The sequence below is a fragment of the Prionailurus bengalensis genome, chromosome C1 (assembly GCF_016509475.1).
Source record: "Prionailurus bengalensis isolate Pbe53 chromosome C1, Fcat_Pben_1.1_paternal_pri, whole genome shotgun sequence".
NCBI classification, from domain to species: domain Eukaryota; kingdom Metazoa; phylum Chordata; class Mammalia; order Carnivora; family Felidae; genus Prionailurus; species Prionailurus bengalensis.
Window position 1 is genome coordinate 82567360 of NC_057345.1, and position 16333 is coordinate 82583692.

Here is a 16333-nt window from a genome sequence, read left to right on the forward strand (position 1 = left end):
TAATACAACAATTCACTCCTCTCCAAGAAATAAGAATATAGTAAATAAAAATAATTGTTACATGTGAGTCAGCAACATTGAGGTTATTTAGAAGCTAGATGATCTCCTTCGTGTCTTTTCTTCCTAAAATAGGATTGTGTTACCAAAGCACTCTGAGCAACAGATGGCCTAAAGTGTATTAAAAAACCAACACCATGGTTAATGAATCGTAATTGAACAAAGTTTCTCTGAACTTTTTCTCAGAAATATTGGGTGGTGGTCGAAACAGCTGATAGTAAGTACTTGCCACGTTTCAAGTAGTTTTCTGTGGTTTGAGAAGAGAAGTTTGAGTTGGAAGAAGAAAGAGAAGTCCTGAAATGCACGGAGGAACTGGGTTGCTCCAGTTGCCGAGCTGGGGGAGTTCACAATACCTCTGATCAGGCATGACTAGCAACCAAGGTTCTTCCCACCCAGGGAGTGGCAGATTCTTCAGTCTCTTAAGAGTACACTGTGATCCATGCTTCCTTCCAAAGCACCAACTCCGTGAAGTGGTAATTTTGACATTCTAGAATATTTAAAATTTGGTACATTAAATTAACCCCAGTCATCGTCATCACTAGTAGTACCACTATATGCTGCAGTCTTTTACAGCGAACTGGCTAACAGGGAAGGAAGTGTTCTTAAGACTTAGCTGCTTGTTAATATAGAGGCCTTACCTTGAAGATTTAGGAAGAGAATTTTTTTCTGTAACTGAGCTAGAAAAACTTGGTTTTGACATTAATATTTATTTGGAAATGGGTTTCAAAGGAATGGATTCATATGTATATCTAATGTTATATTTAACGATAGGAATGGAATTTAGCATTTGAAAGTCGCTAAGAATAGTTTGACTTAACCAGGAAGGGTAACAAATCATTCTATTAGTTACGTTAGGAATATATTAACTGATGCTTTTTTGAGGCAGTTTAAGATTTAAGGTTAGTCTAATCAAATTGTAATAAACTGAATTTGTTCTTGTAGTTCTATTTGGATCACCATATAGTTTCTAGAGGGACAAGTTACCTTCTAAGCCTCAGTAGCCTTTATAAAGTGGAGACTGTAATTCCGCTCTGCCCACCTCACCAGGGTTATTGTGAAGTTCAAACAAAAGCAGAAATACTGTATAATTGGTAAACTGCTTATATAGGAGAAAATGTAACACCACCAGAGTTTTAGGACTGCCAGATTTGCCAGTAGTAAACTTTATCCACAATAAATCTTACCCTACTGCCTTTTTTTTTGCCACAGGGAAGTATTTTTAATGATCTAAAATTATTTTTTAAGTGTCAGCCTGGTAAAACAAAAGGATGGAGAATGGAAATATATAATGCATCCCAAAGCCAAATGAAAGACTGGATTTATTATGATTCGCCTTGTATTTTGTTTGAACTATTTAATATCCCAGTAATATTATTACTATAATAATATCTATGTAATTGAACATAGATATGTAGGGGTGCCTGGGTGGCTCATTTGGTTAAGCGTCTAACTTGATTTCAGCTCAGGTCATGATCTCACAGTTTGAGTTTGAGCACTGCATTGGGTGCTGCACTGACAGTGGGGAATCTTTGGGATTCTCTTCTCTCTCTCATTCCCTATTCACATCACCTCTCTCTTGCAAAAATAAACGGACATTAAAAAAACATTGATATGTATTTATAATTATAGGCTCCGCTTAAAACATTTTTTTTTATGTGTACAACTTTAAACGTTGCTGTGAAACGTGGAGGTAATTGTAACACGTAAAGGCTATGAAAGGAAGAAAGGATATTCTCATGAGTAGCATAGGACTTTAAAGTTTCCTCACTGATTTAATATTTTAAATAGAACATAAATCTGAAAACATGTTTGCTCATTCAGGAAAAGAGGGTATAGTATTGAGTGTTTTGGTTTGGATTTTTTAAAGCTTATTTATTTTGAGGGAGGGAGAGAACGGGATGGGCAGAGAGGAAGAGAAAATCCCAAGCAGGCTCTGTGCTTCCAGTGCAAAGCCCAACTCTGGGGTCTCGATCTCACGAATCCCGAGTATTGTTTAGTGAAATTGAGTATACATTGTATACTATTGTAGTTAAATGTTTCTAGAAAATCTTGATTTTAAGCCACAGTATTGGAATCTGTGTATCAGTTAATTAGAAAAAAATTTTCTTAAATGTTTATTTTTGAGAGAGCACACACACACAAGTGGGGGAGGGGCAGAGAGAGGGAGACACAGAAACCAAAGGCTCCAGGCTCTTGAGCTGTCAGCACAGAGCCTGATGCAGGGCTCAAACCCATGAACCGCGAGATCATGACCTGAGCTGAAGTTGGCTGTTTGAGCCACCCAGGCGCCCCATCAAAAAAATCTTAATTTTACAGTTCTTTATTCTCCTAAATATACACCTTTTCAGGTTTTTTTTTTTTTCATTTTAGGTTTTGCAAATAAAAGCATAAATGTTGAAGTGTCAGATTATTCACATTAAGGACAAACAAGTGTTCAGATCTGCAGAAGAATACAGACAAAATGTATTGAACACCTATGCACTTAGCACTTGATTCTTTTGACAACATTTTCCATACTTTATGTATAATTTTAATATTTGAGATAAAACATTACAGATTGAACTACCTCTTCTTGATCTAGTCCCTACCCAACATAATTCAATTACACAAGGTAATTCAATCATTACCTTGAATTTAGTGGTGTTTTTTTATTCAGTGGTTGCTTTTCAAAGGGAATTTGTTGTGTATTCTATAGCCTAAATTTATTTTTCTATCTAAATACTGCAAATACTCCCATTATTCATGATGTTGGAATGATATTTTGTTGTCCAACACATAAACTATAATTTTTTAAGATTCAGCTACTCCCCTTATAAAATCTCATGACATTTAACCAGTTTTGAAGGCTTTTAAATCACTTCTTTTTCAATAAATGTTGAGTAAGCTGTTAGGGTTTCAACTTTCTCTTAATGTAAAGATGTAAAAAGTAAACAACTGTTGTTAGTATCTTAAAGGCTGAAATTAGGTGAAAGAGTCTTAAACACAAATGCATCCTTTCTAGCTTCCCATTATAGCTAACCCTTGCAGCTTCCTGCCTCCCTCCTGTTTCAGTGGAAAGAGTACTTGGCATCTTTGTTTTCATTCCCTTAATTGGCATTAGTGTTGTTATATAAGATTTTTTAGTCCAGGAATTTTAACTCTTTATTGTGAAACATTTCAAATGTACAAACAAAAGAAGACTAGCCCCCATCATTGAGCTTCATTTGCCAACTTAGCCTTTCTTGTTCCTCCACAACTTCTCACCTTCCATACTATTACAAATCCCATATCTATATCATCATGAGACTCTCTGGTATATTTTCCGTGTAGTGTTTGATTCCTGGTCATAGTTGTTAGTCTATAATACCTGGGCTAGCCTCACTAGTCAGCATTACAGTTTCTTCAGATCCTAGAACCTGGCCATTCAAAATGCAGTCCCCAGACCAGCAACAATTAGTATCACCTGGGAGCTTATTAGAAACTGTCTCTGGCCCTGTCCCTGACCCGCTGAATACATTTTGACAAGATTGGCAGTTGAGATCCATTTGGACATTAAAGTTTGAGAAGCACTCTAGAATATACTTTTTCAGTCATAAAGATCAGCTTAAAATATGTGGATTTTTTTCTGATGTGAAAATTGTTGAATATTTTTAGTATTTTAAGTTGCTGAAAGATATTGTTAGTAACACAAAGGAATAATTGTAAAACTGAAAAGGACTGTGTGTGTGCGCGTATATAGTACACATGTAGTGTACATATATCTATATGTAGAGATACAAATGTATATGGTTTCTAACCTTGTTTTAAATACAAACTTATAGATGAGGTCAAATGAATCGTTTAGCAACATATTTATATTGACTTACCTGTACTTAGAATACAGGTCCTTGGGTTCCCAGTCCAGTCCTCCAGTGTGTCCTAACAATTAAAAGACATAGAGGCCTGCTAATTAAAACTATAATGTACAAGTTAATAGCTAATAAAAGCTAATAGTAGAAATCAATATAATTTTTTAAATTTAGTACTAAACATCAAATTTAGCTGGACAGGGAAAGAAACTCCATGTGAATTGATTTTAAATGATTAGAAAGTAACACTTTTAAGTGTTGACCCTATTAAAATAATGGTAAAATAAAATGATGCCCTTGGGTCATTTCAGTAAATAGACAGCTTTTCTACTCAGTGAATGCTTCTTCAATCCATTTCCTGACTCCCAATTGGATAGCAGTTTCATAGTTGAAATACCTAACACTCATTGAGTGATATTGCTGGTACTCTCCATAGTTAGAGCTGTGGTACAGAGATTTAGCTTTGTCATAGCATGCCCTCGGGGACTATTACCCTTAGTATAGTTTTTAGTGGTTTTTGGCTAGCTGTTTTCTCCAGTGTCCTGTCTTGCTAAATATTTCCTGCTTACCACCCCTATTGCTGCCTCTAAACCTTGTTGCTGCTTTAGCTGTCATTTACACTGTTCATTTCTCTGATTTTTCATCCCTCCTCTCTTCTTTGTGATTAAGCTTCTTGCTCCTGTGACTTTCATTTTTATAACCATAACCAACCAATTAACATTACTCCTTTTTCTGATTAATGAACGACAAATGATAGTGCATTGTATGTAATATTTAGATGTTTTCCTATTTTTGGTTCAGCTTAAACTCCTTTTGCTCCTAAAACTAATTTTATTTTGCTTTTTTAGTTTTTGGGATCATAATAATTCCAGATGATTCAAATCACTAGGAAGTCTTTCAGAAACATGAAGGAAGCATTGGTGTGTTTATCACTGTTCAGTTCTGGTGGAGGGGAATTTGTCAATTGTTGTTAAAAGAGTTCTTTTAAGGAGACTTGTAAAATTCTAAAAGGTGATTCCAGTTCATTTAGTCATGATACCTAGAAAGTAAAACATGTATGTTCAAAGGCATAATTACTTATATTTTTTAAAGATGTAAGTGAAAGAGCTCCAGGGGAGATAATAACATTACTGTAGTTCTCTCATAAGTTTGGAATTTTATAATGTGAGGTATTTATATTTTATTATTCTGGGAAAGGTGTAGGCATTGATGTTCAGTTAAACTGTATTCAAGCTATCTTCTGCTACCCAGTAGCAGTGAGACCTTTAAAAGCCTTAACTATCCCATCTGTAAAGTGGGGATAATATCTACCTCAGATGTTCACTGTGGGGATGTATGTGGAATACAGTTCCATCCTATTGATAGTTTTTCTTTTCCATTGCTTGGGAAAGGCTTTTTGCATTCCATTTATGGAAGTTTTTTCCCGAAATATTACATTGGACTTCTTATTCAAAAGACATTTATTGGACACTTGCAATGTGCATTACAAGGAATTCAAAAATAAATAGAACCACAATACAGTCAGTTCTATAACAACTTTCCAACATATTTGATAAGTGTTAGGGAATAATTTAAGCATTACGTGAATTTCACATTTACATGTGTGCAATTTCATCATGGGAAACATTGGTGAAAACAAAAAGCTGCACCCAGCTAAACCATCTGTGTAGAAATTTACACAAAATGTGTTTATGTACACTCCTCAGATATCTATCTATTGGATACCTCAGTTCTCCACATGTATTAGGTACCACACTTAACCCATATCTGGTGTCAACTTTTTGTCCAATTTGAGGTAACCAACACTGTACAATAATAACTCACGAGCTCCAAACTGCTTGCCATCCCCACTTGAACAAAAGCAATGTAAAGTCTTTTTCAAAATAAAGTCCTATTTATAACAGTATATATTTTTTAATCACTTACCATATGTAAAACTGCCATTTTTCTGGCAAAGTTTCTGATGAAGTATTTGAGTATTGTTCTCCAAACCCATTTTTTCCCATAGCCCTGTAGTTTTTATTTTGTGATTTTGCATGATGTGGAAGTTTCTGGAAATGTTTATGCTATGTTATAGTAGAACTATCTACTTTCAAGGAGCTTCTAGTCTAATTCACATTATGACAAGACAGTATATGGCAAAATATTAGACAATAGACATTGGAAAACAGGACTTGATGTTGGGTGTCACCATTTACTGATCATGGTAGCTTGAGCAAGGCCAGTTAGTTATCTGAGCCCATTTTCTCATCTATATTCTTTCTGTTTCAGGGGGTTATTTTTAGTTCCAACCAAGATAATTTATGCAAGCACTTTATAAAATACCAATTCCTGTAGAAATAGAGCTTTGGGAATGTCTTATGGTACAAAGATTACCAAAAGGGCCAATTTTAAGGTGTTGTGATTATAAAAAATTTTCTGAGCTAATGGAGATATTTTATAACCTCAAAGCCCATGCTCTTTACACTACAGTGAGTAATAACACAATGTATGTAAGTTTCTGTGGTTATTACCACTTGTGTGTTTTTAAATAACTGAATTTATTTATCTTTAACTACAGGAGAGCACCTGAAAAGAGAGATTCCAGTTTTAAAGATTGTCAGTATCAAACATCCAGTATTGTGCTTTCAAATGAAATACTAGCCCCCAAAACTATGATTTCTACCAACTAGAAATATAAGTCAATTTTAGAAGGATTTTCTACTTTATCTGCTAACATCTTTTTGCCTCTTGAGAATGCATTTATTTGTTTCATTCAACAAATACTACATGCTAACCATGTGCCATCTTAGATGCTGTGAAACAGCACATAAAACACAGTTCCTTCATATCATGGGGCTTTCAATGTGGTGTGAAATAAGTAAATAAGCACTTACATAGTTTAATGAGTTTTATGGAGAAACTACTGGGTGCTATCATATATATATCGTACTCAACTTTTATCAGGTAAGGATTCTTGGAGGTAATTATACTTAAGAGCTGGGTTGGAGGGAGGAATGAGGAAGGGAAGGGTTGAAGACAAAATAGTGTGTTTAAAAGAAAGACACCTGAATCAAGGTTATGGCACCCTAGAGAAATTATAAATTTAACATGACTAGTTTGTAGATTATGAGACAGAAGAAGTAGAGAAACGCGTTATGATAGTAAGAGGCCAGATTATGGGCCATGGTAAATAAAGCATTTGGAATCTAAGACCAGTGATTTTTAAACACAATTATTGGTAAAATGGATTTGAGAGAGGAGAGAGGGTTGATGTGACAAAACTGGTAAATTTACCCTGCTTATTAAAAAATACTTCTTTTAAATATGAAGGTTTTTTTTCTGATTCTAAAAAAGTCACACAAAAACTGAGTTTATTTAAACCGTTCCATCTAAGAATCTCAAACAAAATGATACTGAATTAAAGAATACAAAGTTAAGGCTTCCAAAAGTATTTTTTGTTGAATACCATAAATTAAAAAGACGCTTACTCTAATGCATTATCCTGACAGTTTAAACCCTATGTCCATGCTTTCCTATATAATAAGGATTAGACAAAGCCATGGGATGCTGCAAGTTTTTGGATTGTCTTTTTAAATGGTAATTAAAAATATTTTCCCATTAAACATGGACATATCATGTTCTGTCATTAGAAGAATGCAAATATAAAGCTTATAAATTACAACGTAAGATTTAAAATGAAATTTCAGAGCAACCATGGTATTTTAGCCACCATGCTTTAAGGACCATTTTAGGTTGTGCATCACGATAATCCAGGAATATCGGTTCACTCTCCTTTGCTGTTTAGACTGCTATTTGGTTTGAGGAACTCTAAGAATCCCTACTCTTAAGTAATATAGAAGTTTTAAATCTGAAATGCCAATTTTGTTGAGTCAAAAGAATTGGTGTAGACAAATACCCCTTAATAAAAGTGTTTTAATCAAAAAGGAATTGAAGTCACAGAAAATTTAAATATTATTTCCTAATAGAAGTATGTTAACCATACTTTATCTTTTAACTAGTTCAAGTAAAATTATACTTGCATTATATTCTTGAGTTTACAACCATACTCAAAGCCAGTTTAATGATTGAAAATTCAACATACTTTTCTTTACCACCTGTGCCTCTGAATTTGCTATCTACTCTGGCTTATCATTTTGTATACAAAAGCTGTATGTAATTGAGTTTAATGAAAATTATTTGAAATCAAAACAAGATGTCTATGGGAATATTGAGCTTCATGATAAAGAGAATTGCCAAAAATACTTGTGTTAGCATTTGCTTGCTTTTACTTTTTTTTAACATGTATTCACCCTTGAGGGAGAGCAAAATGCAGTATCTAAGGCAGGCCCCAGGCTCTGAGCTGTCAGCACAGAGTCTGATGCGGGACTCGAACACACAACTGCAAGATGATGACTTGAGCCAAAGTTGGAGGCTTAACTGACTGAGCCACCCAAGTGCCCCAGCATTTGCTTTCTTTCTGATCACTGAGTTACCATACTTAACCTGGAACTCTGTAGAGAGGTTCCTTACTACTATATGCTCTCTCCCTCAAGTATCTTTTTCTCTTTGTTTTTTTTTATTTATTTTATTATTTATTTATTGTATTATTTATTTTATTCCTAATTGGGATGGTGTATAGAGTTGATATCCAGGCCAAATTCCAGTTTAGAAACTCCAAAAGACTGTCAAACTTTTGATATATATTTTAAATGACTTAATACTGAACAGGTGTAATTTAGTTGTAAATAGTTTAATAGTGTTTCACCTAAGGAGAAGTTAGACCATCGTGGTCTAACATGTGGCCTAGTAAATGCATAATAACTGGCAAAATTAATCCAAATTTTGTTTTCATTTGCCATCTCACTTTTTATTAAATTCTAAATCTGAACATGATATACACAAGTACTATATGCTAGCACAAGAATTTTTTGTTTTTTCAAGAGTTAGAATCTTGTCTTCTGATGGGTTTGGAGAGCTGAAGTACATGGTTCCTTATAAATTCATTGAGCAAGCAAATGACAGGAAATCCAGCTTATAAAGATACAGAAGCAGCAGTCATACAACATGTAACAGAACTTCTGAAAGAATACAAACATGGTTAGGTGTGTCTTTTTCCAGTTTTGTATCTATGCACAACAATCAACACTTTACTGCATGGAGATCTGAAATCAGTGTGAGCCTTTTCTTGCCCTTTCTTCCTTTGGGGGAAGGGAGAAAATGTTATGTATTCTTTAAGAACCTGTGACAAAAACATGGTCAGAGCCAACCACGGACCTAATCTAACTGCTAGATTCACAGCACCACAAGAAGACAAATTTCTTTCATTTGTCTATACAACCATAACTAAAAAGCAAATTATCTGTATGATAGCTCTTCAAAGAAAGATGAAGAAAAGATCTTTATTGAATCTATCCATCTTGGTTATTTATCTGTATAACTCTTACCCCTGACACAATTACATTAACATTTTTTATGTCCTTTGGATGTAAATCTTTTTATCATAGGGTCTAACTGAATTTTTGCACTAGATAGCCTGAACTTTCTCTCAGCTGTCCTCCATCTTTTTCCCACAGGTCAAGCATGAGAACATCTGTTTTCCCTTTTCAGATAATGGGGGATTTTAGGAAATAGTACACATTTAGGAAATGTTGGAGCAGTGGTGACAGAAAACACAATTCTAACGTCCAATAGGTCTAGATTTGTGGTCCTGTAGTAAATCATCGGCAGAATTCAAAAAAGATTTTCTAGTAACATTTACATATGAAATGATTTTTATACATTTGTACATTTGATTCCTATGGTAGCAGTGTGAAGTAAATAATTTCCACATTAGAGAAAGTGAGGATCAGATGTTACTGCCAAAATCACATAGTGAATGGCAAAGCCTGAGCCCCTGTTTTAAATGCTAATCCACCATCATCTCGGCCTACAGACCTTGGTGATAACTATCATATGCCTTCATAAATATGAATCGTTTCAACCCGTGTACTTTTAAGCCTGTCTTGTCACTGTGCTACCTCAGGCTCTAGAGTTCAGAGGCAGGTGATGGGGCAAATAAACCCAAAACTAGGCTCACTTTTCAGTGAGAGTGTGTTAAGAGTCCAGGTGATGGGATTCTTTGCTACTAAGTTTTGAAGCTGGCTATTTCTGTTTTTACTGACATCAGTGTACTGAGGCCTCAAGTCTTCTGTGAGTTTCTCAAGACCCTTGCCTCCATTTCCACCAGGGACCTTAGATTGATTTCAGTGTCTGTTGACATTGATCAGACCTTTGTTTTCTAGGGCCTCAGCCTATACCAGTTATAAAACAGGCCTGTGACTATCTTCGTCTAACCTCCCACAACTTCCTCAGGCTTCAGAACACTAATAGCTAATAAGAATTGCTCTGTGTAAGCTCTACATAATGTATATAATTTCCAAAGTCATATAGAGTTTATATACAAGTGGTAAAGCTAGAAATCTAACTTAGGAAGTCTCTGTCTAGCACCTGAACTCAACCTATTGTACCTATGCTTTTTGAAACACTTGAGTCTGCTAGGGCCATCCTTTGAACACTGCCCAAAGTGAAAGTCCTCATGTCATTATCATTTGCAATACACTCATCCTCATAGTTTTCTGCGCTTGCTCTTTTCAGTGCGAACCCTCACTTCACTCCTCAATCCATGGTCAACAAGCCTTAGAGAGTTCATATAATGCTTTTTCCACTTCCTGAATTAAAACCTGATTCTTCTCATTTTACATGTATTCCACAGGGCCAGAAGGTAGGGCATGCTCTTTTCTCTCAACCTCCACTTCTCTCCATGTTCTACTTTCAAGTAAACATGACTACTCTAATGAAACTTTTGCATCTCACTGTGCCTTCTGCCTGTTTCCATCTCTACAGTGTAGCAGCCTCCTGTTAACTCCTTCACATTCATTGAAGACTTGGCACCTGGCTTTTTTTCTTACCTCCCAAGTGCTGACTTGTCCTGATTGATTTCCTATCCATGTTTATAATGTATGGAATATATTTTCCTTAGAGTTTCTTGCTCCCCTAGACTCTAGTGACTCAGACCACAACATTTCAGTCATCCCTTCCCATGACATGTCTGATCTTTAAATCTGCAAAACTACTTTACCTCTGAAAATTTGAACTTCAACAAATATCTTGGGATTGTTGTCTTTTTAAAAATCTGCTGGATCTCCAGTACCTGAAATAGTATTTGGCACATAGTAAATGCTTAATAAATATCTATTAGATCCATAAATTGCAACTTTTAATTTCTTAGTCCCTGTATATGTGATTTTTGAAAACAGCCTCTGTGCCTTGATTCTTCCCAGTTCTACCTCATCTGAAACCAAGAACTGTCATCTGAACTGCTCTCACTAAAATCTTCATTTTCCTTATACTTGTCTACTTATGCCATACCTGCCCAAATCCCAGTTCATATCCATATCAAAATCTAAATTGCTCAATTCACCAAGTATAGTTGAACAAAATCATACACCTTTAAATAATAGCTCAACTTATCTGAGTCCTTTGCAACATCTTTTAATCATTTTATGGATCAAGGTCAATTCTCTTTTTCTGCATATTTCCAACTTTGCCTCCAGCAAATACTGAGAGATCATTTAACATAACTTCACTTTTGGTACACATTTGTCCTGTCATGATATTCTAACTTTCTTTGTTCCTAGCCTGGACTTGTGTTTATTTTTTAAAGTAATCTCTATGCCCAATGTGGGGCTCAGACTGATGACCCTGAAATCAAGAGTCACATGCTCTACTGACTGAGCCAGCCAGACTCCCTGACTTGTATTTATTCTTAAAACTGAATTGTACTACTGAAATCCTTACCTGATTTCTCAGCCCATACTTGTATTTTGTCTCTAACCAACTGTTTATCTCTATCACTGCACATGCCAGATTTGTTCTATTTAAGCAAAAATTACAAAAATGACCCACACTCTAATGAAGAAACAACCATATTGCCATGGTTATAATAGAGATGTATATATAATTGTGCTGTGAGAACACATGGGAAAGATAAGTTAATGTCACAAGGGATGTGACATTTGACTAGAGAATTAAAGGGTAAGTAAGCATTTGCCAGGAGAAATGAATAAAGAAGGAATCCTAGGTATGATGAAAGATTTGTGCAGAGGCACAGAGTAATGCAAAGACATGCTATTTTCCATGTATGTGAATAGTGCAGTATTGAAACAGTATGAGAGGTGGGGAGTAGTGAGAGATAAGTCTAGGAAAGTTGGTAAGTTTCTGCTTTCATGCTGAAGATTTTAATCTTCCCTATAGATAGAAATTGTGAATATTTAAATAGGGGCTCTGTGGCCTCAGGGAGCCCTGTCTTGTACACAATTAAGCTTCAGCTGTCCTCCCAGGTTGCTTTCTTCACAGAAAGCCTTAGGAGCACCCCAGCCCATGTCCCCTTAACCTTCAGTTGTCCTTCTAGGGCCCCCTCTGTATGAAGAGCCACAGGATCCCTCCCTCATCTTGTACCCAATTCAGCTTCAGCTGTCCTGCCAGTGTGTCCCCTGCATAGAGAGTGCCACAACCCATGCCTGCTTCAGCTGCAGCCATTCCACCAGGAAAACTCCAGCACAGAGTGCCCTAGGACACCCATGTCAGCCACATCTCCCCAAAGTCACCAGGCACATATAGTCTACTCAAGGGACGACCATACACAGGATCATTCCTTCAAGCTTAGGAGACATAGCTGTTCCACATAATTCATAGAAGCAAACACAAAGTCAAGCAAAATGGGTAGAGAACTATGCTCTATGAAAGAATAAGATATGCAAATGAAAGAATAAGAACTCAGGAAAAAAAAAAAGAACCAGACAAAACTAAGATAAGCAATCTACCTGATAAATAGTTCAAAGTAATGGTCATATAGATGCTCACCAGACTGGAGAGAAAAGTGGATGAACTTCAACAAAGAGAAAAAACTATCAGAGTTGAAGAATACAATAACCAAAATTAAAAATACACTAGAAAAGATCTATAGTATGTTAGGAAATGCAGAACCTTGGATCAACGATATGGAAAACAAGATAATGGGAAGCACCCAATCTGAACAGCAAAAAGAAGAATTTTTTTTAAATGAGAATAAAATAAGGGATCTCTTGGACAATATCAATCAAGCAAACATTCACATTATAGAGATCCCAGAAGGAGAAAAGAGAAAGGGGCAGAAAACTTACTTGAAGAAATAATAACTGAAAACTCTAATCTGGGGAAGGAAACACATATCCAGGCTCAGAAAACACAGAAAGCTCCAAACAAGATGAACTCAAGAAGGTCCACATACCACATAATCATTAAAATGTCAAAGATTAAACAGAGTTTTTAAAGGAGCAAGAGAGAAGCAACTAGTTACATACAAGGGAATCTCATAAAAAATAATCTGATTTTTCAGTAGAAACTGCAGCCCAGAAGAGAGTTCTGTGGTATTTTCAAAGTGCTGTAGGAAAAACTAAAAGCAAGAATATTCTACCTGGTAAGGTTATCATTCAGAATTAAAGATGAGTTGAAGAGTTTCCCAGACAAAAAAAGTTAAAGGAGTTTATTATCACTAAACCATTATTGCAAGAAATATTAAAGGAACTTCCTAAAACAGAAAAGGCCATAATTAGAAATAATAAAATTAGGAAAGGAAAAAATGTCATAAGTACAAGAAAACACACAGGAAAGGTAGTGTAGCACTTATAAAGCTAGTATGAAGGTTAAAAGAAAAAGCAGTAAAAGCAATTGTATCTAAAAAGTTACTTAAGGGGACTCAAAAATACAAATATGTAAAATATGACAACATATATATAAAATGTGGAGGGGAAAATAAAAAGTTCTTTTAGAATGTGTTTGAAACTCAATGACTGTCAATACAGACAGCTATATATTTAGGATGTTATATATGAACCTCATGGTGAGCAAAATCCAAAAATCCATAATAGATATACAAACAATAAAGAGAAGGGAATACAAATATAACACTAAAAAAGGCCATCGAATAATAAGAGAATAGCAAAAGAAAGGAATAGAGATGAACAAAAACAAGCAGAAAACAATGACAGATGTGGCAATAAAAACATACCTATCAATAATTACTTTATTTTTTTTCTGAAATTTATTGACAAATTGGTTTCCATACAACACCCAGTGCTCATCCCAAAAGGTGCCCTCCTCAATACCCATCACCCACCCTCTCCTCCCTCCCACCCCCCATCAACCCTCAGTTTGTTCTCAGTTTTTAACAGTCTCTTGTGCTTTGGCTCTCTCCCATTCTAACCTCTTTTTTTTTTTTTTCCTTCCCCTCCCCCATGGATTCCTGTTAAGTTTCTCAGGATCCACATAAGAGTGAAACCATATGGTATCTGTCTTTCTCTGTATGGCTTATTTCACTTAGCATCACACTCTCCAGTTCCATCCACGTTGCTACAAAAGGCCATATTTCATTTTTTCTCATTGCCACGTAATATTCCATTGTGTATATAAACCACAATTTCTTTATCCATTCATCAGTTGATGGACATTTAGGCTCTTTCCATAATTTGGCTATTGTTGAGAGTGCTGCTATGAACATTGGGGTACAAGTGGCCCTATGCATCAGTGCTCCTGTATCCCTTGGATAAATTCCTAGCAGTGCTATTGCTGGGTCATAGGGTAGGTCTATTTTTAATTTTCTGAGGAACCTCCACACTGCTTTCCAGAGCGGCTGCACCAATTTGCATTCCCACCAACAGTGCAAGAGGGTTCCCGTTTCTCCACATCCTCTCCAGCATCTATAGTCTCCTGATTTGTTCATTTTGGCCACTCTGACTGGCGTGAGGTGATACCTGAGTGTGGTTTTGATTTGTATTTCCCTGATAAGGAGCGACGCTGAACATCTTTTCATGTGCCTGTTGGCCATCCGGATGTCTTCTTTAGAGAAGTGTCTATTCATGTTTTCTGCCCATTTCTTCACTGGGTTATTTGTTTTTTGGGTGTGGAGTTTGGTGAGCTCTTTATAGATTTTGGATACTAGCCCTTTGTCCGATATGTCATTTGCGAATATCTTTTCCCATTCCGTTGGTTGCCTTTTAGTTTTGTTGGTTGTTTCCTTTGCTGTGCAGAAGCTTTTTATCTTCATAAGGTCCCAGTAATTCACTTTTGCTTTTAATTCCCTTGCCTTTGGGGATGTGTCGAGTAAGAGATTGCTACGGCTGAGGTCAGAGAGGTCTTTTCCTGCTTTCTCCTCTAAGGTTTTGATGGTTTCCTGTCTCACATTTAGGTCCTTTATCCATTTTGAGTTTATTTTTGTGAATGGTGTGAGAAAGTGGTCTAGTTTCAACCTTCTGCATGTTGCTGTCCAGTTCTCCCAGCACCATTTGTTAAAGAGGCTGTCTTTTTTCCATTGGATGTTCTTTCCTGCTTTGTCAAAGATGAGTTGGCCATACGTTTGTGGGTCTAGTTCTGGGGTTTCTATTCTATTCCATTGGTCTATGTGTCTGTTTTGGTGCCAATACCATGCTGTCTTGATGATGACAGCTTTGTAGTAGAGGCTAAAGTCTGGGATTGTGATGCCTCCTGCTTTGGTCTTCTTCTTCAAAATTCCTTTGGCTATTCGGGGCCTTTTGTGGTTCCATATGAATTTTAGGATTGCTTGTTCTAGTTTCGAGAAGAATGCTGGTGCAATTTTGATTGGGATTGCATTGAATGTGTAGATAGCTTTGGGTAGTATTGACATTTTGACAATATTTATTTTTCCAATCCATGAGCAGGGAATGTCTTTCCATTTCTTTAAATCTTCTTCAATTTCCTTCAGAAGCTTTCTATAGTTTTCAGCATACAGATCCTTTACATCTTTGGTTAGATTTATTCCTAGGTATTTTATGCTTCTTGGTGCAATTGTGAATGGGATCAGTTTCTTTATTTGTCTTTCTGTTGCTTCATTGTTAGTGTATAAGAATGCAACTGATTTCTGTACATTGATTTTGTATCCTGCAACTTTGCTGAATTCCTGTATCAGTTCTAGCAGACTTTTGGTGGAGTCTATCGGATTTTCCATGTATAATATCATGTCATCTGCAAAAAGCGAAAGCTTGACTTCATCTTTGCCAATTTTGATGCCTTTGATTTCCTTTTGTTGTCTGATTGCTGATGCTAGAACTTCCAGCACTATGTTAAACAGCAGCGGTGAGAGTGGGCATCCTTGTCGTGTTCCTGATCTCAGGGAAAAAGCTTTCAGTTTTTCCCCGTTGAGGATGATGTTAGCTGTGGGCTTTTCATAAATGGCTTTTATGATCTTTAAGTATGTTCCTTCTATCCCGACTTTCTCAAGGGTTTTTATTAAGAAAGGGTGCTGGATTTTGTCGAAGGCCTTTTCTGCATCGATTGACAGGATCATATGGTTCTTCTCTCTTTTTTTGTTAATGTGATGTATCACGTTGATTGATTTGCGAATGTTGAACCAGCCCTGCATCCCAGGAATGAAT